This window comes from Crinia signifera, chromosome 6 (genome assembly GCF_055691185.1).
Source record: "Crinia signifera chromosome 6, ASM5569118v1, whole genome shotgun sequence".
Taxonomy (NCBI): domain Eukaryota; kingdom Metazoa; phylum Chordata; class Amphibia; order Anura; family Myobatrachidae; genus Crinia; species Crinia signifera.
Window position 1 is genome coordinate 63,323,446 of NC_139222.1, and position 22,739 is coordinate 63,346,184.

Sequence of the window (22,739 nt, forward strand, 5' to 3'; positions counted from 1 at the left end):
ATCACCTAAAGACTTACCACACTGTTTAGGCTCAATTCCAACTGCTTTTGGCAGCTAAACAGTGTTGAGCCTCTTTTGTAGTTTAATTTAAGACCCCCTGCTAATATCATGTCCTGTAGGTCTTTTTACATTACCAACACATGATTTTTTTCAGTAAGCCAATACAGTTAGGAAACTTTTGTATTAGCTTACCTGGTGATAGAAGTAGAAGAGGGCAAAAAAGTGCCTGTATCTCACCTACAGCCATACCACATTGGATAGGCCCAATCTCGTCTGATCTTGGACGCTAAGCAGTGTTGGGCCTGGTTAGTACTTGGGTGGGAGACCACCTGGGAACACCAGGTGCTGTAGGTTTTTTCACATTACTGGCAAATTGTTTTTATTCTCTAGCTATTTATATTGGAAACTTTTTCTTTTTATTGCCAGCACAGACATTTGGAAGAGGTCAAACAGACACAATAGCCATCACCTAAAGACTTACCACACTGTTTAGGCTCAATTCCAACTGCTTTTGGCAGCTAAACAGTGTTGAGCCTGTTTAGTAGTTTAATTTAAGACCCCCTGCTAATATCATGTCCTGTAGGTCTTTTTACATTACCAACACATGATTTTTTTCAGTAAGCCAATACAGTTAGGAAACTTTTTTATTAGCTTACCAGGTGATAGAAGTAGAAGAGGGCAAAAAAGTGCCTGTATCTCACCTACAGCCATACCACATTGGATAGGCCCAATCTCGTCTGATCTTGGAAGCTAAGCAGTGTTGGGCCTGGTTAGTACTTAGGTGGGAGACCACATGGGAACACCAGGTGCTGTAGGTTTTTTCACATTACTGGCAAATTGTTTTTATTCTCTAGCTATTTATATTGGAAACTTTTTCTTTTTATTGCCAGCACAGACATTTGAAAGAGGTCAAACAGACACAATAGCCATCACCTAAAGACTTACCACATTGTTTAGGCTCAATTCCAACTGCTTTTGGCAGCTAAACAGTGTTGAGCCTCTTTTGTAGTTTAATTTAAGACCCCCTACTAATATCATGTCCTGTAGGTCTTTTTACATTACCAACACATGATTTTTTTCATTAAGCCAATACAGTTAGGAAACATTTGTATTAGTTTACCTGGTGATAGAAGTAGAAGAGGGCAAAAAAGTGCCTGTATCTCACCTACAGCCATACCACATTGGATAGGCCCAATCTCGTCTGATCTTGGAAGCTAAGCAGTGTTGGGCCTGGTTAGTACTTGGGTGGGAGACCACATGGGAACACCAGGTGCTGTAGTTTTTTTCACATTACTGGCAAATTGTTTTTATTCTCTAGCTATTTAAATTGGAAACTTTTTCTTTTTATTGCCAGTACAGACATTTGGAAGAGGTCAAACAGACACAATAGCCATCACCTAAAGACTTACCACACTGTTTTAGCCCAATTCCAACTGCTTTTGGCAGCTAAACAGTGTTGAGCCTGTTTAGTAGTTTAATTTAAGACCCCCTGCTAATATCATGTCCTGTAGGTCTTTTTACATTACCAACACATGATTTTTTTCAGTAAGCCAATACAGTTAGGAAACTTTTGTATTAGCTTACCTGGTGATAGAAGTAGAAGAGGGCAAAAAAGTGCCTTTAACTCACCTACAGCCATACCACATTGGATAGGCCCAATCTCGTCTGATCTTGGAAGCTAAGCAGTGTTGTGCCTGGTTAATACTTGGGTGGCAGACCACATGGGAACACCAGGTGCTGTAGGTTTTTTCACATTACTGGCAAATTGTTTTTATTCTCTAGCTATTTAAATAGGAAACTTTTTCTTTTTATTGCCAGCACAGACATTTGGAAGAGGTCAAACAGACACAATAGCCATCACCTAAAGACTTACCACACTGTTTAGGCCCAATTCCAACTGCTTTTGGCAGCTAAACAGTGTTGAGCCTCTTTAGTAGTTTAATTTAAGACCCCCTGCTAATATCATGTCCTGTAGGTCTTTTTACATTACCAACACATGATTTTTTTCAGTAAGCCAATACAGTTAGGAAACTTTTTTATTAGCTTACCTGGTGATAGAAGTAGAAGAGGGCAAAAAAGCGCCTGTATCTCAACTACAGCCATACCACATTGGATAGGCCCAATCTCGTCTGATCTTGGAAGCTAAGCAGTGTTGGGCCTGGTTAGTACTTGGGTGGGAGACCACATGGGAACACCAGGTGCTGTAGGTTTTTTCACATTACAGGCAAATTGTTTTTATTCTCTAGCTATTTAAATTGGAAACTTTTTCTTTTTATTGCCAGTACAGACATTTGGAAGAGGTCAAACAGACACAATAGCCATCACCTAAAGACTTACCACACTGTTTAGGCCCAATTCCAACTGCTTTTGGCAGCTAAACAGTGTTGAGCCTCTTTAGTAGTTTAATTTAAGACCCCCTGCTAATATCATGTCCTGTAGGTCTTTTTACATTACCAACACATGATTTTTTTCAGTAAGCCAATACAGTTAGGAAACTTTTGTATTAGCTTACCTGGTGATAGAAGTAGAAGAGGGCAAAAAAGTGCCTTTAACTCACCTACAGCCATACCACATTGGATAGGCCCAATCTCGTCTGATCTTGGAAGCTAAGCAGTGTTGGGCCTGGTTAGTACTTGGGTGGGAGACCACATGGGAACACCAGGTGCTGTAGTTTTTTTCACATTACTGGCAAATTGTTTTTATTCTCTAGCTATTTAAATAGGAAAATTTTTCTTTTTATTGCCAGCACAGACATTTGGAAGAGGTCAAACAGACACAATAGCCATCACCTAAAGACTTACCAAACTGTTTAGGCCCAATTCCAACTGCTTTTGGCAGCTAAACAGTGTTGAGCCTCTTTAGTAGTTTAATTTAAGACCCACTGCTAATATCATGTCCTGTAGGTCTTTTTACATTACCAACTCATGATTTTTTTCAGTAAGCCAATACAGTTAGGAAACTTTTTTATTAGCTTACCTGGTGATAGAAGTAGAAGAGGGCAAAAAAGAGCATGTATCTCACCTACAGCCATACCACATTGGATAGGCCCAATCTCGTCTGATCTTGGAAGCTAAGCAGTGTTGGGCCTGGTTAGTACTTGGGTGGGAGACCACATGGGAACACCAGGTGCTGTATGTTTTTTCACATTACAGGCAAATTGTTTTTATTCTCTAGCTATTTAAATTGGAAACTTTTTATTTTTATTGCCAGTACAGACATTTGGAAGAGGTCAAACAGACACAATAGCCATCACCTAAAGACTTACCACACTGTTTAGGCCCAATTCCAACTGCTTTTGGCAGCTAAACAGTGTTGAGCCTGTTTTGTAGCTTAATTTAAGACCCCCTGCTAATATCATGTCCTGTAGGTCTTTTTACATTACCAACACATGATTTTTTTTAAGTAAGCCAATACAGTTAGGAAACTTTTTTATTAGCTTACCTGGTGATAGAAGTAGAAGAGGGCAAAAAAGTGCCTGTATCTCACCTACAGCCATACCACATTGGATAGGCCCAATCTCGTCTGATCTTGGAAGCTAAGCAGTGTTGGGCCTGGTTAGTACTTGGGTGGGAGACCACCTGGGAACACCAGGTGCTGTAGGTTTTTTCACATTACTGGCAAATTGTTTTCATTCTCTAGCTATTTAAATTGGAAACTTTTTCTTTTTATTGCCAGCACAGACATTTGGAAGAGGTCAAACAGACACAATAGCCATCACCTAAAGACTTACCACACTGTTTAGGCTCAATTCCAACTGCTTTTGGCAGCTAAACAGTGTTGAGCCTCTTTTGTAGTTTAATTTAAGACCCCCTGCTAATATCATGTCCTGTAGGTCTTTTTACATTACCAACACATGATTTTTTTCAGTAAGCCAATACAGTTAGGAAACTTTTGTATTAGCTTACCTGGTGATAGAAGTAGAAGAGGGCAAAAAAGTGCCTGTATCTCACCTACAGCCAAACCACATTGGATAGGCCCAATCTCGTCTGATCTTGGAAGCTAAGCAGTGTTGGGCCTGGTTAGTACTTGGGTGGGAGACCACATGGGAACACCAGGTGCTGTAGGTTTTTTCACATTACTGGCAAATTGTTTTTATTCTCTAGCTATTTAAATAGGAAACTTTTTCTTTTTATTGCCAGCACAGACATTTGGAAGAGGTCAAACAGACACAATAGCCATCACCTAAAGACTTACCAAACTGTTTAGGCCCAATTCCAACTGCTTTTGGCAGCTAAACAATGTTGAGCCTCTTTAGTAGTTTAATTTAAGACCCCCTGCTAATATCATGTCCTGTAGGTCTTTTTACATTACCAACACATGATTTTTTTCAGTAAGCCAATACAGTTAGGAAACTTTTTTATTAGCTTACCTGGTGATAGAAGTAGAAGAGGGCAAAAAAGTGCCTGTATCTCACCTACAGCCATACCACATTGGATAGGCCCAATCTCATCTGATCTTGGAAGCTAAGCAGTGTTGGGCCTGGTTAGTACTTGGGTGGGAGACCACATGGGAACACCAGGTGCTGTAGGTTTTTTCACATTACAGGCAAATTGTTTTTATTCTCTAGCTATTTAAATTGGAAACTTTTTCTTTTTATTGCCAGTACAGACATTTGGAAGAGGTCAAACAGACACAATAGCCATCACCTAAAGACTTACCACACTGTTTAGGCCCAATTCCAACTGCTTTTGGCAGCTAAACAGTGTTGAGCCTCTTTAGTAGTTTAATTTAAGACCCCCTGCTAATATCATGTCCTGTAGGTCTTTTTACATTACCAACACATGATTTTTTTCAGTAAGCCAATACAGTTAGGAAACTTTTGTATTAGCTTACCTGGTGATAGAAGTAGAAGAGGGCAAAAAAGTGCCTTTAACTCACCTACAGCCATACCACATTGGATAGGCCCAATCTCGTCTGATCTTGGAAGCTAAGCAGTGTTGGGCCTGGTTAGTACTTGGGTGGGAGACCACATGGGAACACCAGGTGCTGTAGGTTTTTTCACATTACAGGCAAATTGTTTTTATTCTCTAGCTATGTAAATTGGAAACTTTTTCTTTTTATTGCCAGCACAGACATTTGGAAGAGGTCAAACAGACACAATAGCCATCACCTAAAGACTTACCACATTGTTTAGGCTCAATTCCAACTGCTTTTGGCAGCTAAACAGTGTTGAGCCTCTTTTGTAGTTTAATTTAAGACCCCCTACTAATATCATGTCCTGTAGGTCTTTTTACATTACCAACACATGATTTTTTTCATTAAGCCAATACAGTTAGGAAACTTTTGTATTAGTTTACCTGGTGATAGAAGTAGAAGAGGGCAAAAAAGTGCCTGTATCTCACCTACAGCCATACCACATTGGATAGGCCCAATCTCGTCTGATCTTGGAAGCTAAGCAGTGTTGGGCCTGGTTAGTACTTGGGTGGGAGACCACATGGGAACACCAGGTGCTGTAGTTTTTTTCACATTACTGGCAAATTGTTTTTATTCTCTAGCTATTTAAATTGGAAACTTTTTCTTTTTATTGCCAGTACAGACATTTGGAAGAGGTCAAACAGACACAATAGCCATCACCTAAAGACTTACCACACTGTTTTAGCCCAATTCCAACTGCTTCTGGCAGCTAAACAGTGTTGAGCCTGTTTAGTAGTTTAATTTAAGACCCCCTGCTAATATCATGTCCTGTAGGTCTTTTTACATTACCAACACATGATTTTTTTCAGTAAGCCAATACAGTTAGGAAACTTTTTTATTAGCTTACCTGGTGATAGAAGTAGAAGAGGGCAAAAAAGTGCCTGTATCTCACCTACAGCCATACCACATTGGATAGGCCCAATCTCGTCTGATCTTGGAAGCTAAGCAGTGTTGGGCCTGGTTAGTACTTGGGTGGGAGACCACATGGGAACACCAGGTGCTGTATGTTTTTTCACATTACAGGCAAATTGTTTTTATTCTCTAGCTATTTAAATTGGAAACTTTTTATTTTTATTGCCAGTACAGACATTTGGAAGAGGTCAAACAGACACAATAGCCATCACCTAAAGACTTACCACACTGTTTAGGCCCAATTCCAACTGCTTTTGGCAGCTAAACAGTGTTGAGCCTGTTTTGTAGCTTAATTTAAGACCCCCTGCTAATATCATGTCCTGTAGGTCTTTTTACATTACCAACACATGATTTTTTTTAAGTAAGCCAATACAGTTAGGAAACTTTTTTATTAGCTTACCTGGTGATAGAAGTAGAAGAGGGCAAAAAAGTGCCTGTATCTCACCTACAGCCATACCACATTGGATAGGCCCAATCTCGTCTGATCTTGGAAGCTAAGCAGTGTTGGGCCTGGTTAGTACTTGGGTGGGAGACCACCTGGGAACACCAGGTGCTGTAGGTTTTTTCACATTACTGGCAAATTGTTTTCATTCTCTAGCTATTTAAATTGGAAACTTTTTCTTTTTATTGCCAGCACAGACATTTGGAAGAGGTCAAACAGACACAATAGCCATCACCTAAAGACTTACCACACTGTTTAGGCTCAATTCCAACTGCTTTTGGCAGCTAAACAGTGTTGAGCCTCTTTTGTAGTTTAATTTAAGACCCCCTGCTAATATCATGTCCTGTAGGTCTTTTTACATTACCAACACATGATTTTTTTCAGTAAGCCAATACAGTTAGGAAACTTTTGTATTAGCTTACCTGGTGATAGAAGTAGAAGAGGGCAAAAAAGTGCCTGTATCTCACCTACAGCCAAACCACATTGGATAGGCCCAATCTCGTCTGATCTTGGAAGCTAAGCAGTGTTGGGCCTGGTTAGTACTTGGATGGGAGACCACCTGGGAACACCAGGTGCTGTAGGTTTTTTCACATTACTGGCAAATTGTTTTTATTCTCTAGCTATTTAAATAGGAAACTTTTTCTTTTTATTGCCAGCACAGACATTTGGAAGAGGTCAAACAAACACAATAGCCATCACCTAAAGACTTACCACACTGTTTAGGCCCAATTCCAACTGCTTTTGGCAGCTAAACAGTGTTGAGCCTCTTTAGTAGTTTAATTTAAGACCCCCTGCTAATATCATGTCCAGTAGGTCTTTTTACATTACCAACACATGATTTTTTTCAGTAAGCCAATACAGTTAGGAAACTTTTGTATTAGCTTACCTGGTGATAGAAGTAGAAGAGGGCAAAAAAGTGCCTTTAACTCACCTACAGCCATACCACATTGGATAGGCCCAATCTCGCCTGATCTTGGAAGCTAAGCAGTGTTGTGCCTGGTTAATACTTGGGTGGGAGACCACATGGGAACACCAGGTGCTGTAGGTTTTTTCACATTACTGGCAAATTGTTTTTATTCTCTAGCTATTTAAATAGGAAACTTTTTCTTTTTATTGCCAGCACAGACATTTGGAAGAGGTCAAACAGACACAATAGCCATCACCTAAAGACTTACCACACTGTTTAGGCCCAATTCCAACTGCTTTTGGCAGCTAAACAGTGTTGAGCCTCTTTAGTAGTTTAATTTAAGACCCCCTGCTAATATCATGTCCTGTAGGTCTTTTTACATTACCAACACATGATTTTTTTCAGTAAGCCAATACAGTTAGGAAACTTTTTTATTAGCTTACCTGGTGATAGAAGTAGAAGAGGGCAAAAAAGCGCCTGTATCTCAACTACAGCCATACCACATTGGATAGGCCCAATCTCGTCTGATCTTGGAAGCTAAGCAGTGTTGGGCCTGGTTAGTACTTGGGTGGGAGACCACATGGGAACACCAGGTGCTGTAGGTTTTTTCACATTACAGGCAAATTGTTTTTATTCTCTAGCTATTTAAATTGGAAACTTTTTCTTTTTATTGCCAGTACAGACATTTGGAAGAGGTCAAACAGACACAATAGCCATCACCTAAAGACTTACCACACTGTTTAGGCCCAATTCCAACTGCTTTTGGCAGCTAAACAGTGTTGAGCCTCTTTAGTAGTTTAATTTAAGACCCCCTGCTAATATCATGTCCTGTAGGTCTTTTTACATTACCAACACATGATTTTTTTCAGTAAGCCAATACAGTTAGGAAACTTTTGTATTAGCTTACCTGGTGATAGAAGTAGAAGAGGGCAAAAAAGTGCCTTTAACTCACCTACAGCCATACCACATTGGATAGGCCCAATCTCGTCTGATCTTGGAAGCTAAGCAGTGTTGGGCCTGGTTAGTACTTGGGTGGGAGACCACATGGGAACACCAGGTGCTGTAGTTTTTTTCACATTACTGGCAAATTGTTTTTATTCTCTAGCTATTTAAATAGGAAAAATTTTCTTTTTATTGCCAGCACAGACATTTGGAAGAGGTCAAACAGACACAATAGCCATCACCTAAAGACTTACCAAACTGTTTAGGCCCAATTCCAACTGCTTTTGGCAGCTAAACAGTGTTGAGCCTCTTTAGTAGTTTAATTTAAGACCCACTGCTAATATCATGTCCTGTAGGTCTTTTTACATTACCAACTCATGATTTTTTTCAGTAAGCCAATACAGTTAGGAAACTTTTTTATTAGCTTACCTGGTGATAGAAGTAGAAGAGGGCAAAAAAGAGCATGTATCTCACCTACAGCCATACCACATTGGATAGGCCCAATCTCGTCTGATCTTGGAAGCTAAGCAGTGTTGGGCCTGGTTAGTACTTGGGTGGGAGACCACATGGGAACACCAGGTGCTGTATGTTTTTTCACATTACAGGCAAATTGTTTTTATTCTCTAGCTATTTAAATTGGAAACTTTTTATTTTTATTGCCAGTACAGACATTTGGAAGAGGTCAAACAGACACAATAGCCATCACCTAAAGACTTACCACACTGTTTAGGCCCAATTCCAACTGCTTTTGGCAGCTAAACAGTGTTGAGCCTGTTTTGTAGCTTAATTTAAGACCCCCTGCTAATATCATGTCCTGTAGGTCTTTTTACATTACCAACACATGATTTTTTTTAAGTAAGCCAATACAGTTAGGAAACTTTTTTATTAGCTTACCTGGTGATAGAAGTAGAAGAGGGCAAAAAAGTGCCTGTATCTCACCTACAGCCATACCACATTGGATAGGCCCAATCTCGTCTGATCTTGGAAGCTAAGCAGTGTTGGGCCTGGTTAGTACTTGGGTGGGAGACCACCTGGGAACACCAGGTGCTGTAGGTTTTTTCACATTACTGGCAAATTGTTTTCATTCTCTAGCTATTTAAATTGGAAACTTTTTCTTTTTATTGCCAGCACAGACATTTGGAAGAGGTCAAACAGACACAATAGCCATCACCTAAAGACTTACCACACTGTTTAGGCTCAATTCCAACTGCTTTTGGCAGCTAAACAGTGTTGAGCCTCTTTTGTAGTTTAATTTAAGACCCCCTGCTAATATCATGTCCTGTAGGTCTTTTTACATTACCAACACATGATTTTTTTCAGTAAGCCAATACAGTTAGGAAACTTTTGTATTAGCTTACCTGGTGATAGAAGTAGAAGAGGGCAAAAAAGTGGCTTTAACTCACCTACAGCCATACCACATTGGATAGGCCCAATCTCGTCTGATCTTGGAAGCTAAGCAGTGTTGGGCCTGGTTAGTACTTGGGTGGGAGACCACCTGGGAACACCAGGTGCTGTAGGTTTTTTCACATTACAGGCAAATTGTTTTTATTCTCTAGCTATTTATATTGGAAACTTTTTCTTTTTATTGCCAGCACAGACATTTGGAAGAGGTCAAACAGACACAATAGCCATCACCTAAAGACTTACCACACTGTTTAGGCTCAATTCCAACTGCTTTTGGCAGCTAAACAGTGTTGAGCCTCTTTTGTAGTTTAATTTAAGACCCCCTGCTAATATCATGTCCTGTAGGTCTTTTTACATTACCAACACATGATTTTTTTCAGTAAGCCAATACAGTTAGGAAACTTTTGTATTAGCTTAACTGGTGATAGAAGTAGAAGAGGGCAAAAAAGTGCCTTTAACTCACCTACAGCCATACCACGTTGGATAGGCCCAATCTCGTCTGATCTTGGAAGCTAAGCAGTGTTGGGCCTGGTTAGTACTTGGGTGGGAGACCACATGGGAACACCAGGTGCTGTAGGTTTTTTCACATTACTGGCAAATTGTTTTTATTCTCTAGCTATTTAAATAGGAAACTTTTTCTTTTTATTGCCAGCACAGACATTTGGAAGAGGTCAAACAGACACAATAGCCATCACCTAAAGACTTACCACACTGTTTAGGCCCAATTCCAACTGCTTTTGGCAGCTAAACAGTGTTGAGCCTCTTTAGTAGTTTAATTTAAGACCCCCTGCTAATATCATGTCCTGTAGGTCTTTTTACATTACCAATGAATGATTTTTTTCAGTAAGCCAATACAGTTAGGAAACTTTTTTATTAGCTTACCTGGTGATAGAAGTAGAAGAGGGCAAAAAAGTGCCTTTAACTCACCTACAGCCATACTACATTGGATAGGCCCAATCTCGTCTGATCTTGGAAGCTAAGCAGTGTTGGGCCTGGTTAGTACTTGGGTGGGAGACCACATGGGAACACCAGGTGCTGTAGGTTTTTTCACATTACAGGCAAATTGTTTTTATTCTCTAGCTATTTAAATTGGAAACTTTTTCTTTTTATTGCCAGTACAGACATTTGGAAGAGGTCAAACAGACACAATAGCCATCACCTAAAGACTTACCACACTGTTTAGGCTCAATTCCAACTGCTTTTGGCAGCTAAACAGTGTTGAGCCTCTTTTGTAGTTTAATTTAAGACCCCTTGCTAATATCATGTCCTGTAGGTATTTTTACATTACCAACACATGATTTTTTTCAGTAAGCCAATACAGTTAGGAAACTTTTGTATTAGCTTACCTGGTGATAGAAGTAGAAGAGGGCAAAAAAGTGCCTGTATCTCACCTACAGCCATACCACATTGGATAGGCCCAATCTCGTCTGATCTTGGAAGCTAAGCAGTGTTGAGCCTGGTTAGTACTTGGGTGGGAGACCACCTGGGAACACCAGGTGCTGTAGGTTTTTTCACATTACAGGCAAATTGTTTTTATTCTCTAGCTATTTAAATTGGAAACTTTTTCTTTTTATTGCCAGTACAGACATTTGGAAGAGGTCAAACAGACACAATAGCCATCACCTAAAGACTTACCACACTGTTTAGGCCCAATTCCAACTGCTTTTGGCAGCTAAACAGTGTTGAGCCTCTTTTGTAGTTTAATTTAAGACCCCCCTGCTAATATCATGTCCTGTAGGTCTTTTTACATTACCAACACATGATTTTTTTCAGTAAGCCAATACAGTTAGGAAACTTTTGTATTAGCTTTTCTGGTGATAGAAGTAGAAGAGGGCAAAAAAGTGCCTTTAACTCACCTACAGCCATACCACATTGGATAGGCCCAATCTCGTCTGATCTTGGAAGCTAAGCAGTGTTGGGCCTGGTTAGTACTTGGGTGGGAGACCACATGGGAACACCAGGTGCTGTAGGTTTTTTCACATTACTGGCAAATTGTTTTTATTCTCTAGCTATTTAAATAGGAAACTTTTTCTTTTTATTGCCAGCACAGACATTTGGAAGAGGTCAAACAGACACAATAGCCATCACCTAAAGACTTACCAAACTGTTTAGGCCCAATTCCAACTGCTTTTGGCAGCTAAACAATGTTGAGCCTCTTTAGTAGTTTAATTTAAGACCCCCTGCTAATATCATGTCCTGTAGGTCTTTTTACATAACAACACATGATTTTTTTCAGTAAGCCAATACAGTTAGGAAACTTTTTTATTAGCTTACCTGGTGATAGAAGTAGAAGAGGGCAAAAAAGTGCCTGTATCTCACCTACAGCCATACCACATTGGATAGGCCCAATCTCATCTGATCTTGGAAGCTAAGCAGTGTTGGGCCTGGTTAGTACTTGGGTGGGAGACCACATGGGAACACCAGGTGCTGTAGGTTTTTTCACATTACAGGCAAATTGTTTTTATTCTCTAGCTATTTAAATTGGAAACTTTTTCTTTTTATTGCCAGTACAGACATTTGGAAGAGGTCAAACAGACACAATAGCCATCACCTAAAGACTTACCACACTGTTTAGGCCCAATTCCAACTGCTTTTGGCAGCTAAACAGTGTTGAGCCTCTTTAGTAGTTTAATTTAAGACCCCCTGCTAATATCATGTCCTGTAGGTCTTTTTACATTACCAACACATGATTTTTTTCAGTAAGCCAATACAGTTAGGAAACTTTTGTATTAGCTTACCTGGTGATAGAAGTAGAAGAGGGCAAAAAAGTGCCTTTAACTCACCTACAGCCATACCACATTGGATAGGCCCAATCTCGTCTGATCTTGGAAGCTAAGCAGTGTTGGGCCTGGTTAGTACTTGGGTGGGAGACCACATGGGAACACCAGGTGCTGTAGGTTTTTTCACATTACAGGCAAATTGTTTTTATTCTCTAGCTATGTAAATTGGAAACTTTTTTCTTTTTATTGCCAGCACAGACATTTGGAAGAGGTCAAACAGACACAATAGCCATCACCTAAAGACTTACCACATTGTTTAGGCTCAATTCCAACTGCTTTTGGCAGCTAAACAGTGTTGAGCCTCTTTTGTAGTTTAATTTAAGACCCCCTACTAATATCATGTCCTGTAGGTCTTTTTACATTACCAACACATGATTTTTTTCATTAAGCCAATACAGTTAGGAAACTTTTGTATTAGTTTACCTGGTGATAGAAGTAGAAGAGGGCAAAAAAGTGCCTGTATCTCACCTACAGCCATACCACATTGGATAGGCCCAATCTCGTCTGATCTTGGAAGCTAAGCAGTGTTGGGCCTGGTTAGTACTTGGGTGGGAGACCACATGGGAACACCAGGTGCTGTAGTTTTTTTCACATTACTGGCAAATTGTTTTTATTCTCTAGCTATTTAAATTGGAAACTTTTTCTTTTTATTGCCAGTACAGACATTTGGAAGAGGTCAAACAGACACAATAGCCATCACCTAAAGACTTACCACACTGTTTTAGCCCAATTCCAACTGCTTCTGGCAGCTAAACAGTGTTGAGCCTGTTTAGTAGTTTAATTTAAGACCCCCTGCTAATATCATGTCCTGTAGGTCTTTTTACATTACCAACACATGATTTTTTTCAGTAAGCCAATACAGTTAGGAAACTTTTTTATTAGCTTACCTGGTGATAGAAGTAGAAGAGGGCAAAAAAGTGCCTGTATCTCACCTACAGCCATACCACATTGGATAGGCCCAATCTCGTCTGATCTTGGAAGCTAAGCAGTGTTGGGCCTGGTTAGTACTTGGGTGGGAGACCACCTGGGAACACCAGGTGCTGTAGGTTTTTTCACATTACTGGCAAATTGTTTTTATTCTCTAGCTATTTAAATTGGAAACTTTTTCTTTTTATTGCCAGCACAGACATTTGGAAGAGGTCAAACATACACAATAGCCATCACCTAAAGACTTACCACACTGTTTAGGCTCAATTCCAACTGCTTTTGGCAGCTAAACAGTGTTGAGCCTCTTTTGTAGTTTAATTTAAGACCCCTTGCTAATATCATGTCCTGTAGGTCTTTTTACATTACCAACACATGATTTTTTTCAGTAAGCCAATACAGTTAGGAAACTTTTGTATTAGCTTACCTGGTGATAGAAGTAGAAGAGGGCAAAAAAGTGCCTTTAACTCACCTACAGCCATACCACATTGGATAGGCCCAATCTCGTCTGATCTTGGAAGCTAAGCAGTGTTGGGCCTGGTTAATACTTGGGTGGGAGACCACATGGGAACACCAGGTGCTGTAGGTTTTTTCACATTACTGGCAAATTGTTTTTATTCTCTAGCTATTTAAATAGGAAACTTTTTCTTTTTATTGCCAGCACAGACATTTGGAAGAGGTCAAACAGACACAATAGCCATCACCTAGAGACTTACCAAACTGTTTAGGCCCAATTCCAACTGCTTTTGGCAGCTAAACAGTGTTGAGCCTTTTTAGTAGTTTAATTTAAGACCCCCTGCTAATATCATGTCCTGTAGGTCTTTTTACATTACCAACACATGATTTTTTTCAGTAAGCCAATACAGTTAGGAAACTTTTTTATTAGCTTACCTGGTGATAGAAGTAGAAGAGGGCAAAAAAGTGCCTGTATCTCAACTACAGCCATACCACATTGGATAGGCCCAATCTCATCTGATCTTGGACGCTAAGCAGTGTTGGGCCTGGTTAGTACTTGGGTGGGAGACCACATGGGAACACCAGGTGCTGTAGGTTTTTTCACATTACAGGCAAATTGTTTTTATTCTCTAGCTATTTAAATTGGAAACTTTTTCTTTTTATTGCCAGTACAGACATTTGGAAGAGGTCAAACAGACACAATAGCCATCACCTAAAGACTTACCACACTGTTTAGGCCCAATTCCAACTGCTTTTGGCAGCTAAACAGTGTTGAGCCTCTTTAGTAGTTTAATTTAAGACCCCCTGCTAATATCATGTCCTGTAGGTCTTTTTACATTACCAACACATGATTTTATTCAGTAAGCCAATACAGTTAGGAAACTTTTGTATTAGCTTACCTGGTGATAGAAGTAGAAGAGGGCAAAAAAGTGCCTTTAACTCACCTACAGCCATACCACATTGGATAGGCCCAATCTCGTCTGATCTTGGAAGCTAAGCAGTGTTGGGCCTGGTTAGTACTTGGGTGGGAGACCACCTGGGAACACCAGGTGCTGTAGGTTTTTTCACATTACTGGCAAATTGTTTTCATTCTCTAGCTATTTAAATTGGAAACTTTTTCTTTTTATTGCCAGCACAGACATTTGGAAGAGGTCAAACAGACACAATAGCCATCACCTAAAGACTTACCACACTGTTTAGGCTCAATTCCAACTGCTTTTGGCAGCTAAACAGTGTTGAGCCTCTTTTGTAGTTTAATTTAAGACCCCCTGCTAATATCATGTCCTGTAGGTCTTTTTACATTACCAACACATGATTTTTTTCAGTAAGCCAATACAGTTAGGAAACTTTTGTATTAGCTTACCTGGTGATAGAAGTAGAAGAGGGCAAAAAAGTGCCTGTATCTCACCTACAGCCATACCACATTGGATAGGCCCGATCTCGTCTGATCTTGGAAGCTAAACAGTGTTGGGCCTGGTTAGTACTTGGGTGGGAGACCACCTAGGAACACCAGGTGCTGTAGGTTTTTTCACATTACTGGCAAATTGTTTTTATTCTCTAGCTATTTAAATAGGAAACTTTTTCTTTTTATTGCCAGCACAGACATTTGGAAGAGGTCAAACAAACACAATAGCCATCACCTAAAGACTTACCACACTGTTTAGGCCCAATTCCAACTGCTTTTGGCAGCTAAACAGTGTTGAGCCTCTTTAGTAGTTTAATTTAAGACCCCCTGCTAATATCATGTTCTGTAGGTCTTTTTACATTACCAACACATGATTTTTTTTCAGTAAGCCAATACAGTTAGGAAACTTTTTTATAAGCTTACCTGGTGATAGAAGTAGAAGAGGGAAAAAAAGTGCCTGTATTTCACCTACAGCCATACCACATTGGATAAGCCCAATCTTGTCTTATCTTGGAAGCTAAGCAGTGTTGGGCCTGGTTAGTACTTGGGTGGGAGACCACATGGGAACACCAGGTGCTGTAGGTTTTTTCACATTACAGACAAATTGTTTTTATTCTCTAGCTATTTAAATTGGAAACTTTTTCTTTTTATTGCCAGCACAGACATTTGGAAGAGGTCAAACAGACACAATAGCCATCACCTAAAGACTTACCACACTGTTTAGGCTCAATTACAACTGCTTTTGGCAGCTAAACAGTGTTGAGCCTCTTTTGTAGTTTAATTTAAGACCCCCTGCTAATATCATGTCCTGTAGGTCTTTTTACATTACCAACACATGATTTTTTTCAGTAAACCAATACAGTTAGGAAACTTTTGTATTAGCTTAACTGGTGATAGAAGTAGAAGAGGGCAAAAAAGTGCCTTTAACTCACCTACAGCCATACCACAGTGGATAGGCCCAATCTCGTCTGATCTTCGAAGCTAAGCAGTGTTGGGCCTGGTTAGTACTTGGTTGGGAGACCACATGGGAACACCAGGTGCTGTAGGTTTTTTCACATTACTGGCAAATTGTTTTTATTCTCTAGCTATTTATATTGGAAACTTTTTTATTTTTATTGCAAGCACAGACATTTGGAAGAGGTCAAACAGACACAATAGCCATCACCTAAAGACTTACCACACTGTTTAGGCTCAATTCCAACTGCTTTTGGCAGCTAAACAGTGTTGAGCCTCTTTTGTAGTTTAATTTAAGACCCCCTGCTAATATCATGTCCTGTAGGTCTTTTTACATTACCAACACATGATTTTTTTCAGTAAGCCAATACAGTTAGGAAACTTTTGTATTAGCTTACCTGGTGATAGAAGTAGAAGAGGGCAAAAAAGTGGCTTTAACTCACCTACAGCCATACCACATTGGATAGGCCCAATCTCGTCTGATCTTGGAAGCTAAGCAGTGTTGGGCCTGGTTAGTACTTGGGTGGGAGACCACCTGGGAACACCAGGTGCTGTAGGTTTTTTCACATTACAGGCAAATTGTTTTTATTCTCTAGCTATTTATATTGGAAACTTTTTCTTTTTATTGCCAGCACAGACATTTGGAAGAGGTCAAACAGACACAATAGCCATCACCTAAAGACTTACCACACTGTTTAGGCTCAATTCCAACTGCTTTTGGCAGCTAAACAGTGTTGAGCCTCTTTTGTAGTTTAATTTAAGACCCCCTGCTAATATCATGTCCTGTAGGTCTTTTTACATTACCAACACATGATTTTTTTCAGTAAGCCAATACAGTTAGGAAACTTTTGTATTAGCTTACCTGGTGATAGAAGTAGAAGAGGGCAAAAAAGTGCCTTTAACTCACCTACAGCCATACCACGTTGGATAGGCCCAATCTCGTCTGATCTTGGAAGCTAAGCAGTGTTGGGCCTGGTTAGTACTTGGGTGGGAGACCACATGGGAACACCAGGTGCTGTAGGTTTTTTCACATTACTGGCAAATTGTTTTTATTCTCTAGCTATTTAAATAGGAAACTTTTTCTTTTTATTGCCAGCACAGACATTTGGAAGAGGTCAAACAGACACAATAGCCATCACCTAAAGACTTACCACACTGTTTAGGCCCAATTCCAACTGCTTTTGGCAGCTAAACAGTGTTGAGCCTCTTTAGTAGTTTAATTTAAGACCCCCTGCTAATATCATGTCCTGTAGGTCTTTTTACATTACCAACACATGATTTTTTTCAGTAAGCCAATACAGTTAGGAAACTTTTTTATTAGCTTACCTGGTGATAGAAGTAGAAGAGGGCAAAAAAGTGCCTGTATCTCACCTACAGCCATACCACATTGGATAGGCCCAATCTCGTCTGATCTTGGAAGCTAAGCAGTGTTGGGCCTGGTTAGTACTTGGGTGGGAGACCACATGGGAACACCAGGTGCTGTAGGTTTTTTCACATTACAGGCAAATTGTTTTTATTCTCTAGCTATTTAAATTGGAAACTTTTTCTTTTTATTGCCAGCACAGACATTTGGAAGAGGTCAAACAGACACAATAGCCATCACCTAAAGACTTACCACACTGTTTAGGCTCAATTACAACTGCTTTTGGCAGCTAAACAGTGTTGAGCCTCTTTTGTAGTTTAATTTAAGACCCCCTGCTAATATCATGTCCTGTAGGTCTTTTTACATTACCAACACATGATTTTTTTCAGTAAACCAATACAGTTAGGAAACTTTTGTATTAGCTTACCTGGTGATAGAAGTAGAAGAGGGCAAAAAAGTGCCTTTAACTCACCTACAGCCATACCACAGTGGATAGGCCCAATCTCGTCTGATCTTCGAAGCTAAGCGGTGTTGGGCCTGGTTAGTACTTAGGTGGGAGACCACATGGGAACACCAGGTGCTGTAGGTTTTTTCACATTACTGGCAAATTGTTTTTATTCTCTAGCTATTTATATTGGAAACTTTTTTATTTTTATTGCCAGCACAGACATTTGGAAGAGGTCAAACAGACACAATAGCCATCACCTAAAGACTTACCACACTGTTTAGGCTCAATTCCAACTGCTTTTGGCAGCTAAACAGTGTTGAGCCTCTTTTGTAGTTTAATTTAAGACCCCCTGCTAATATCATGTCCTGTAGGTCTTTTTACATTACCAACACATGATTTTTTTCAGTAAGCCAATACAGTTAGGAAACTTTTGTATTAGCTTACCTGGTGATAGAAGTAGAAGAGGGCAAAAAAGTGGCTTTAACTCACCTACAGCCATACCACATTGGATAGGCCCAATCTCGTCTGATCTTGGAAGCTAAGCAGTGTTGGGCCTGGTTAGTACTTGGGTGGGAGACCACCTGGGAACACCAGGTGCTGTAGGTTTTTTCACATTACAGGCAAATTGTTTTTATTCTCTAGCTATTTATATTGGAAACTTTTTCTTTTTATTGCCAGCACAGACATTTGGAAGAGGTCAAACAGACACAATAGCCATCACCTAAAGACTTACCACACTGTTTAGGCTCAATTCCAACTGCTTTTGGCAGCTAAACAGTGTTGAGCCTGTTTTGTAGTTTAATTTAAGACCCCCTGCTAATATCATGTCCTGTAGGTCTTTTTACATTACCAACACATGATTTTTTTCAGTAAGCCAATACAGTTAGGAAACTTTTGTATTAGCTTACCTGGTGATAGAAGTAGAAGAGGGCAAAAAAGTGCCTTTAACTCACCTACAGCCATACCACGTTGGATAGGCCCAATCTCGTCTGATCTTGGAAGCTAAGCAGTGTTGGGCCTGGTTAGTACTTGGGTGGGAGACCACATGGGAACACCAGGTGCTGTAGGTTTTTTCACATTACTGGCAAATTGTTTTTATTCTCTAGCTATTTAAATAGGAAACTTTTTCTTTTTATTGCCAGCACAGACATTTGGAAGAGGTCAAACAGACACAATAGCCATCACCTAAAGACTTACCACACTGTTTAGGCCCAATTCCAACTGCTTTTGGCAGCTAAACAGTGTTGAGCCTCTTTAGTAGTTTAATTTAAGACCCCCTGCTAATATCATGTCCTGTAGGTCTTTTTACATTACCAACACATGATTTTTTTCAGTAAGCCAATACAGTTAGGAAACTTTTTTATTAGCTTACCTGGTGATAGAAGTAGAAGAGGGCAAAAAAGTGCCTGTATCTCACCTACAGCCATACCACATTGGATAGGCCCAATCTCGTCTGATCTTGGAAGCTAAGCAGTGTTGGGCCTGGTTAGTACTTGGGTGGGAGACCACATGGGAACACCAGGTGCTGTAGGTTTTTTCACATTACAGGCAAATTGTTTTTATTCTCTAGCTATTTAAATTGGAAACTTTTTCTTTTTATTGCCAGTACAGACATTTGGAAGAGGTCAAACAGACCCAATAGCCATCACCTAAAGACTTACCACACTGTTTAGGCTCAATTCCAACTGCTTTTGGCAGCTAAACAGTGTTGAGCCTCTTTAGTAGTTTAATTTAAGACCCCTTGCTAATATCATGTCCTGTAGGTCTTTTTACATTACCAACACATGATTTTTTTCAGTAAGCCAATACAGTTAGGAAACTTTTGTATTAGCTTTCCTGGTGATAGAAGTAGAAGAGGGCAAAAAAGTGCCTGTATCTCACCTACAGCCATACCACATTGGATAGGCCCAATCTCGTCTGATCTTGGAAGCTAAGCAGTGTTGAGCCTGGTTAGTACTTGGGTGGGAGACCACCTGGGAACACCAGGTGCTGTAGGTTTTTTCACATTACAGGCAAATTGTTTTTATTCTCTAGCTATTTAAATTGGAAACTTTTTCTTTTTATTGCCAGCACAGACATTTGGAAGAGGTCAAACAGACACAATAGCCATCACCTAAAGACTTACCACACTGTTTAGGCCCAATTCCAACTGCTTTTGGCAGCTAAACAGTGTTGAGCCTCTTTTGTAGTTTAATTTAAGACCCCCCTGCTAATATCATGTCCTGTAGGTCTTTTTACATTACCAACACATGATTTTTTTCAGTAAGCCAATACAGTTAGGAAACTTTTGTATTAGCTTACCTGGTGATAGAAGTAGAAGAGGGCAAAAAAGTGCCTTTAACTCACCTACAGCCATACCACATTGGATAGGCCCAATCTCGTCTGATCTTGGAAGCTAAGCAGTGTTGGGCCTGGTTAGTACTTGGGTGGGAGACCACATGGGAACACCAGGTGCTGTAGGTTTTTTCACATTACTGGCAAATTGTTTTTATTCTCTAGCTATTTAAATAGGAAACTTTTTCTTTTTATTGCCAGCACAGACATTTGGAGGAGGTCAAACAGACACAATAGCCATCACCTAAAGACTTACCACACTGTTTAGGCCCAATTCCAACTGCTTTTGGCAGCTAAACAGTGTTGAGCCTCTTTAGTAGTTTAATTTAAGACCCCCTGCTAATATCATGTCCTGTAGGTCTTTTTACATTACCAACACATGATTTTTTTCAGTAAGCCAATACAGTTAGGAAACTTTTTTATTAGCTTACCTGGTGATAGAAGTAGAAGAGGGCAAAAAAGTGCCTGTATCTCACCTACAGCCATACCACATTGGATAGGCCCAATCTCGTCTGATCTTGGAAGCTAAGCAGTGTTGGGCCTGGTTAGTACTTGGGTGGGAGACCACATGGGAACACCAGGTGCTGTAGGTTTTTTCACATTACAGGCAAATTGTTTTTATTCTCTAGCTATTTAAATTGGAAACTTTTTCTTTTTATTGCCAGTACAGACATTTGGAAGAGGTCAAACAGACACAATAGCCATCACCTAAAGACTTACCAAACTGTTTAGGCCCAATTCCAACTGCTTTTGGCAGCTAAACAATGTTGAGCCTCTTTAGTAGTTTAATTTAAGACCCCCTGCTAATATCATGTCCTGTAGGTCTTTTTACATTACCAACACATGATTTTTTTCAGTAAGCCAATACAGTTAGGAAACTTTTGTATTAGCTTTCCTGGTGATAGAAGTAGAAGAGGGCAAAAAAGTGCCTGTATCTCACCTACAGCCATACCACATTGGATAGGCCCAATCTCGTCTGATCTTGGAAGCTAAGCAGTGTTGAGCCTGGTTAGTACTTGGGTGGGAGACCACCTGGGAACACCAGGTGCTGTAGGTTTTTTCACATTACAGGCAAATTGTTTTTATTCTCTAGCTATTTAAATTGGAAACTTTTTCTTTTTATTGCCAGTACAGACATTTGGAAGAGGTCAAACAGACACAATAGCCATCACCTAAAGACTTACCACACTGTTTAGGCCCAATTCCAACTGCTTTTGGCAGCTAAACAGTGTTGAGCCTCTTTTGTAGTTTAATTTAAGACCCCCCTGCTAATATCATGTCCTGTAGGTCTTTTTACATTACCAACACATGATTTTTTTCAGTAAGCCAATACAGTTAGGAAACTTTTGTATTAGCTTACCTGGTGATAGAAGTAGAAGAGGGCAAAAAAGTGCCTTTAACTCACCTACAGCCATACCACAATGGATAGGCCCAATCTCGTCTGATCTTGGAAGCTAAGCAGTGTTGGGCCTGGTTAGTACTTGGGTGGGAGACCACATGGGAACACCAGGTGCTGTAGGTTTTTTCACATTACTGGCAAATTGTTTTTATTCTCTAGCTATTTAAATAGGAAACTTTTTCTTTTTATTGCCAGCACAGACATTTGGAAGAGGTCAAACAGACACAATAGCCATCACCTAAAGACTTACCAAACTGTTTAGGCCCAATTCCAACTGCTTTTGGCAGCTAAACAATGTTGAGCCTCTTTAGTAGTTTAATTTAAGACCCCCTGCTAATATCATGTCCTGTAGGTCTTTTTACATTACCAACACATGATTTTTTTCAGTAAGCCAATACAGTTAGGAAACTTTTTTATTAGCTTACCTGGTGATAGAAGTAGAAGAGGGCAAAAAAGTGCCTGTATCTCACCTACAGCCATACCACATTGGATAGGCCCAATCTCATCTGATCTTGGAAGCTAAGCAGTGTTGGGCCTGGTTAGTACTTGGGTGGGAGACCACATGGGAACACCAGGTGCTGTAGGTTTTTTCACATTACTGGCAAATTGTTTTTATTCTCTAGCTATTTAAATAGGAAACTTTTTCTTTTTATTGCCAGCACAGACATTTGGAAGAGGTCAAACAGACACAATAGCCATCACCTAAAGACTTACCAAACTGTTTAGGCCCAATTCCAACTGCTTTTGGCAGCTAAACAATGTTGAGCCTCTTTAGTAGTTTAATTTAAGACCCCCTGCTAATATCATGTCCTGTAGGTCTTTTTACATTACCAACACATGATTTTTTTCAGTAAGCCAATACAGTTAGGAAACTTTTTTATTAGCTTACCTGGTGATAGAAGTAGAAGAGGGCAAAAAAGTGCCTGTATCTCACCTACAGCCATACCACATTGGATAGGCCCAATCTCGTCTGATCTTGGAAGCTAAGCAGTGTTGGGCCTGGTTAGTACTTGGGTGGGAGACCACATGGGAACACCAGGTGCTGTAGGTTTTTTCACATTACAGGCAAATTGTTTTTATTCTCTAGCTATTTAAATTGGAAACTTTTTCTTTTTATTGCCAGTACAGACATTTGGAAGAGGTCAAACAGACACA

At 39.9% G+C, this 22,739-nt stretch overlaps 44 non-coding genes and 5 pseudogenes across 44 annotated transcripts; all 49 read left to right on the forward strand.

The window, feature by feature from the left end:
• The first annotated feature begins 235 nt into the window (after positions 1 to 235).
• On the forward strand, positions 236 to 354 carry LOC146014696 (5S ribosomal RNA). The gene has a single exon (XR_014447642.1). It is a non-coding gene; the product is annotated as a 5S ribosomal RNA (ribosomal RNA).
• Positions 355 to 699: 345 nt separating this feature from the next.
• Positions 700 to 818, forward strand: LOC146014174 (5S ribosomal RNA). Its single transcript, XR_014447127.1, has one exon. It is a non-coding gene; the product is annotated as a 5S ribosomal RNA (ribosomal RNA).
• Positions 819 to 1,163: 345 nt separating this feature from the next.
• Positions 1,164 to 1,282, forward strand: LOC146014842 (5S ribosomal RNA). The gene has a single exon (XR_014447784.1). It is a non-coding gene; the product is annotated as a 5S ribosomal RNA (ribosomal RNA).
• Positions 1,283 to 1,627: 345 nt separating this feature from the next.
• Positions 1,628 to 1,746, forward strand: LOC146011253 (5S ribosomal RNA; annotated as a pseudogene).
• A 345-nt stretch (positions 1,747 to 2,091) lies between these two features.
• Positions 2,092 to 2,210, forward strand: LOC146015229 (5S ribosomal RNA). Its single transcript, XR_014448157.1, has one exon. It is a non-coding gene; the product is annotated as a 5S ribosomal RNA (ribosomal RNA).
• A 345-nt stretch (positions 2,211 to 2,555) lies between these two features.
• Positions 2,556 to 2,674, forward strand: LOC146014843 (5S ribosomal RNA). The gene has a single exon (XR_014447785.1). It is a non-coding gene; the product is annotated as a 5S ribosomal RNA (ribosomal RNA).
• A 345-nt stretch (positions 2,675 to 3,019) lies between these two features.
• LOC146015319 (5S ribosomal RNA) lies at positions 3,020 to 3,138 on the forward strand. Its single transcript, XR_014448244.1, has one exon. It is a non-coding gene; the product is annotated as a 5S ribosomal RNA (ribosomal RNA).
• A 346-nt stretch (positions 3,139 to 3,484) lies between these two features.
• On the forward strand, positions 3,485 to 3,603 carry LOC146016279 (5S ribosomal RNA). The gene has a single exon (XR_014449175.1). It is a non-coding gene; the product is annotated as a 5S ribosomal RNA (ribosomal RNA).
• A 345-nt stretch (positions 3,604 to 3,948) lies between these two features.
• On the forward strand, positions 3,949 to 4,067 carry LOC146015075 (5S ribosomal RNA). Its single transcript, XR_014448007.1, has one exon. It is a non-coding gene; the product is annotated as a 5S ribosomal RNA (ribosomal RNA).
• A 345-nt stretch (positions 4,068 to 4,412) lies between these two features.
• Positions 4,413 to 4,531, forward strand: LOC146012948 (5S ribosomal RNA). Its single transcript, XR_014445939.1, has one exon. It is a non-coding gene; the product is annotated as a 5S ribosomal RNA (ribosomal RNA).
• Positions 4,532 to 4,876: 345 nt separating this feature from the next.
• Positions 4,877 to 4,995, forward strand: LOC146013652 (5S ribosomal RNA). The gene has a single exon (XR_014446624.1). It is a non-coding gene; the product is annotated as a 5S ribosomal RNA (ribosomal RNA).
• A 345-nt stretch (positions 4,996 to 5,340) lies between these two features.
• On the forward strand, positions 5,341 to 5,459 carry LOC146014844 (5S ribosomal RNA). Its single transcript, XR_014447786.1, has one exon. It is a non-coding gene; the product is annotated as a 5S ribosomal RNA (ribosomal RNA).
• A 345-nt stretch (positions 5,460 to 5,804) lies between these two features.
• On the forward strand, positions 5,805 to 5,923 carry LOC146015320 (5S ribosomal RNA). The gene has a single exon (XR_014448245.1). It is a non-coding gene; the product is annotated as a 5S ribosomal RNA (ribosomal RNA).
• Positions 5,924 to 6,269: 346 nt separating this feature from the next.
• Positions 6,270 to 6,388, forward strand: LOC146016290 (5S ribosomal RNA). Its single transcript, XR_014449186.1, has one exon. It is a non-coding gene; the product is annotated as a 5S ribosomal RNA (ribosomal RNA).
• Positions 6,389 to 6,733: 345 nt separating this feature from the next.
• On the forward strand, positions 6,734 to 6,852 carry LOC146014226 (5S ribosomal RNA). The gene has a single exon (XR_014447177.1). It is a non-coding gene; the product is annotated as a 5S ribosomal RNA (ribosomal RNA).
• Positions 6,853 to 7,197: 345 nt separating this feature from the next.
• On the forward strand, positions 7,198 to 7,316 carry LOC146011249 (5S ribosomal RNA; annotated as a pseudogene).
• A 345-nt stretch (positions 7,317 to 7,661) lies between these two features.
• LOC146015231 (5S ribosomal RNA) lies at positions 7,662 to 7,780 on the forward strand. The gene has a single exon (XR_014448159.1). It is a non-coding gene; the product is annotated as a 5S ribosomal RNA (ribosomal RNA).
• Positions 7,781 to 8,125: 345 nt separating this feature from the next.
• LOC146014845 (5S ribosomal RNA) lies at positions 8,126 to 8,244 on the forward strand. Its single transcript, XR_014447787.1, has one exon. It is a non-coding gene; the product is annotated as a 5S ribosomal RNA (ribosomal RNA).
• Positions 8,245 to 8,589: 345 nt separating this feature from the next.
• On the forward strand, positions 8,590 to 8,708 carry LOC146015321 (5S ribosomal RNA). Its single transcript, XR_014448246.1, has one exon. It is a non-coding gene; the product is annotated as a 5S ribosomal RNA (ribosomal RNA).
• Positions 8,709 to 9,054: 346 nt separating this feature from the next.
• On the forward strand, positions 9,055 to 9,173 carry LOC146016302 (5S ribosomal RNA). Its single transcript, XR_014449198.1, has one exon. It is a non-coding gene; the product is annotated as a 5S ribosomal RNA (ribosomal RNA).
• A 345-nt stretch (positions 9,174 to 9,518) lies between these two features.
• LOC146016314 (5S ribosomal RNA) lies at positions 9,519 to 9,637 on the forward strand. Its single transcript, XR_014449210.1, has one exon. It is a non-coding gene; the product is annotated as a 5S ribosomal RNA (ribosomal RNA).
• A 345-nt stretch (positions 9,638 to 9,982) lies between these two features.
• On the forward strand, positions 9,983 to 10,101 carry LOC146014331 (5S ribosomal RNA). The gene has a single exon (XR_014447278.1). It is a non-coding gene; the product is annotated as a 5S ribosomal RNA (ribosomal RNA).
• Positions 10,102 to 10,446: 345 nt separating this feature from the next.
• LOC146015007 (5S ribosomal RNA) lies at positions 10,447 to 10,565 on the forward strand. Its single transcript, XR_014447942.1, has one exon. It is a non-coding gene; the product is annotated as a 5S ribosomal RNA (ribosomal RNA).
• Positions 10,566 to 10,910: 345 nt separating this feature from the next.
• LOC146016010 (5S ribosomal RNA) lies at positions 10,911 to 11,029 on the forward strand. Its single transcript, XR_014448913.1, has one exon. It is a non-coding gene; the product is annotated as a 5S ribosomal RNA (ribosomal RNA).
• A 346-nt stretch (positions 11,030 to 11,375) lies between these two features.
• LOC146013653 (5S ribosomal RNA) lies at positions 11,376 to 11,494 on the forward strand. Its single transcript, XR_014446625.1, has one exon. It is a non-coding gene; the product is annotated as a 5S ribosomal RNA (ribosomal RNA).
• Positions 11,495 to 11,838: 344 nt separating this feature from the next.
• LOC146012959 (5S ribosomal RNA) lies at positions 11,839 to 11,957 on the forward strand. The gene has a single exon (XR_014445950.1). It is a non-coding gene; the product is annotated as a 5S ribosomal RNA (ribosomal RNA).
• A 345-nt stretch (positions 11,958 to 12,302) lies between these two features.
• On the forward strand, positions 12,303 to 12,421 carry LOC146013654 (5S ribosomal RNA). The gene has a single exon (XR_014446626.1). It is a non-coding gene; the product is annotated as a 5S ribosomal RNA (ribosomal RNA).
• A 346-nt stretch (positions 12,422 to 12,767) lies between these two features.
• On the forward strand, positions 12,768 to 12,886 carry LOC146014846 (5S ribosomal RNA). Its single transcript, XR_014447788.1, has one exon. It is a non-coding gene; the product is annotated as a 5S ribosomal RNA (ribosomal RNA).
• Positions 12,887 to 13,231: 345 nt separating this feature from the next.
• Positions 13,232 to 13,350, forward strand: LOC146016326 (5S ribosomal RNA). Its single transcript, XR_014449222.1, has one exon. It is a non-coding gene; the product is annotated as a 5S ribosomal RNA (ribosomal RNA).
• A 345-nt stretch (positions 13,351 to 13,695) lies between these two features.
• LOC146015850 (5S ribosomal RNA) lies at positions 13,696 to 13,814 on the forward strand. Its single transcript, XR_014448758.1, has one exon. It is a non-coding gene; the product is annotated as a 5S ribosomal RNA (ribosomal RNA).
• A 345-nt stretch (positions 13,815 to 14,159) lies between these two features.
• On the forward strand, positions 14,160 to 14,278 carry LOC146016299 (5S ribosomal RNA). Its single transcript, XR_014449195.1, has one exon. It is a non-coding gene; the product is annotated as a 5S ribosomal RNA (ribosomal RNA).
• A 345-nt stretch (positions 14,279 to 14,623) lies between these two features.
• On the forward strand, positions 14,624 to 14,742 carry LOC146016337 (5S ribosomal RNA). Its single transcript, XR_014449233.1, has one exon. It is a non-coding gene; the product is annotated as a 5S ribosomal RNA (ribosomal RNA).
• A 345-nt stretch (positions 14,743 to 15,087) lies between these two features.
• LOC146016255 (5S ribosomal RNA) lies at positions 15,088 to 15,206 on the forward strand. The gene has a single exon (XR_014449152.1). It is a non-coding gene; the product is annotated as a 5S ribosomal RNA (ribosomal RNA).
• Positions 15,207 to 15,552: 346 nt separating this feature from the next.
• On the forward strand, positions 15,553 to 15,671 carry LOC146010829 (5S ribosomal RNA; annotated as a pseudogene).
• Positions 15,672 to 16,016: 345 nt separating this feature from the next.
• Positions 16,017 to 16,135, forward strand: LOC146010511 (5S ribosomal RNA; annotated as a pseudogene).
• A 346-nt stretch (positions 16,136 to 16,481) lies between these two features.
• Positions 16,482 to 16,600, forward strand: LOC146016348 (5S ribosomal RNA). Its single transcript, XR_014449244.1, has one exon. It is a non-coding gene; the product is annotated as a 5S ribosomal RNA (ribosomal RNA).
• A 345-nt stretch (positions 16,601 to 16,945) lies between these two features.
• LOC146014332 (5S ribosomal RNA) lies at positions 16,946 to 17,064 on the forward strand. The gene has a single exon (XR_014447279.1). It is a non-coding gene; the product is annotated as a 5S ribosomal RNA (ribosomal RNA).
• Positions 17,065 to 17,409: 345 nt separating this feature from the next.
• LOC146013655 (5S ribosomal RNA) lies at positions 17,410 to 17,528 on the forward strand. Its single transcript, XR_014446627.1, has one exon. It is a non-coding gene; the product is annotated as a 5S ribosomal RNA (ribosomal RNA).
• Positions 17,529 to 17,873: 345 nt separating this feature from the next.
• Positions 17,874 to 17,992, forward strand: LOC146010790 (5S ribosomal RNA; annotated as a pseudogene).
• Positions 17,993 to 18,338: 346 nt separating this feature from the next.
• Positions 18,339 to 18,457, forward strand: LOC146016359 (5S ribosomal RNA). The gene has a single exon (XR_014449255.1). It is a non-coding gene; the product is annotated as a 5S ribosomal RNA (ribosomal RNA).
• Positions 18,458 to 18,802: 345 nt separating this feature from the next.
• LOC146014333 (5S ribosomal RNA) lies at positions 18,803 to 18,921 on the forward strand. Its single transcript, XR_014447280.1, has one exon. It is a non-coding gene; the product is annotated as a 5S ribosomal RNA (ribosomal RNA).
• Positions 18,922 to 19,266: 345 nt separating this feature from the next.
• LOC146013656 (5S ribosomal RNA) lies at positions 19,267 to 19,385 on the forward strand. Its single transcript, XR_014446628.1, has one exon. It is a non-coding gene; the product is annotated as a 5S ribosomal RNA (ribosomal RNA).
• A 345-nt stretch (positions 19,386 to 19,730) lies between these two features.
• LOC146016011 (5S ribosomal RNA) lies at positions 19,731 to 19,849 on the forward strand. The gene has a single exon (XR_014448914.1). It is a non-coding gene; the product is annotated as a 5S ribosomal RNA (ribosomal RNA).
• A 346-nt stretch (positions 19,850 to 20,195) lies between these two features.
• Positions 20,196 to 20,314, forward strand: LOC146013657 (5S ribosomal RNA). The gene has a single exon (XR_014446629.1). It is a non-coding gene; the product is annotated as a 5S ribosomal RNA (ribosomal RNA).
• Positions 20,315 to 20,659: 345 nt separating this feature from the next.
• Positions 20,660 to 20,778, forward strand: LOC146013659 (5S ribosomal RNA). The gene has a single exon (XR_014446631.1). It is a non-coding gene; the product is annotated as a 5S ribosomal RNA (ribosomal RNA).
• A 345-nt stretch (positions 20,779 to 21,123) lies between these two features.
• Positions 21,124 to 21,242, forward strand: LOC146016012 (5S ribosomal RNA). Its single transcript, XR_014448915.1, has one exon. It is a non-coding gene; the product is annotated as a 5S ribosomal RNA (ribosomal RNA).
• Positions 21,243 to 21,588: 346 nt separating this feature from the next.
• Positions 21,589 to 21,707, forward strand: LOC146014566 (5S ribosomal RNA). Its single transcript, XR_014447515.1, has one exon. It is a non-coding gene; the product is annotated as a 5S ribosomal RNA (ribosomal RNA).
• Positions 21,708 to 22,052: 345 nt separating this feature from the next.
• LOC146012970 (5S ribosomal RNA) lies at positions 22,053 to 22,171 on the forward strand. The gene has a single exon (XR_014445961.1). It is a non-coding gene; the product is annotated as a 5S ribosomal RNA (ribosomal RNA).
• A 345-nt stretch (positions 22,172 to 22,516) lies between these two features.
• LOC146013660 (5S ribosomal RNA) lies at positions 22,517 to 22,635 on the forward strand. Its single transcript, XR_014446632.1, has one exon. It is a non-coding gene; the product is annotated as a 5S ribosomal RNA (ribosomal RNA).
• Positions 22,636 to 22,739: the final 104 nt, after the last annotated feature.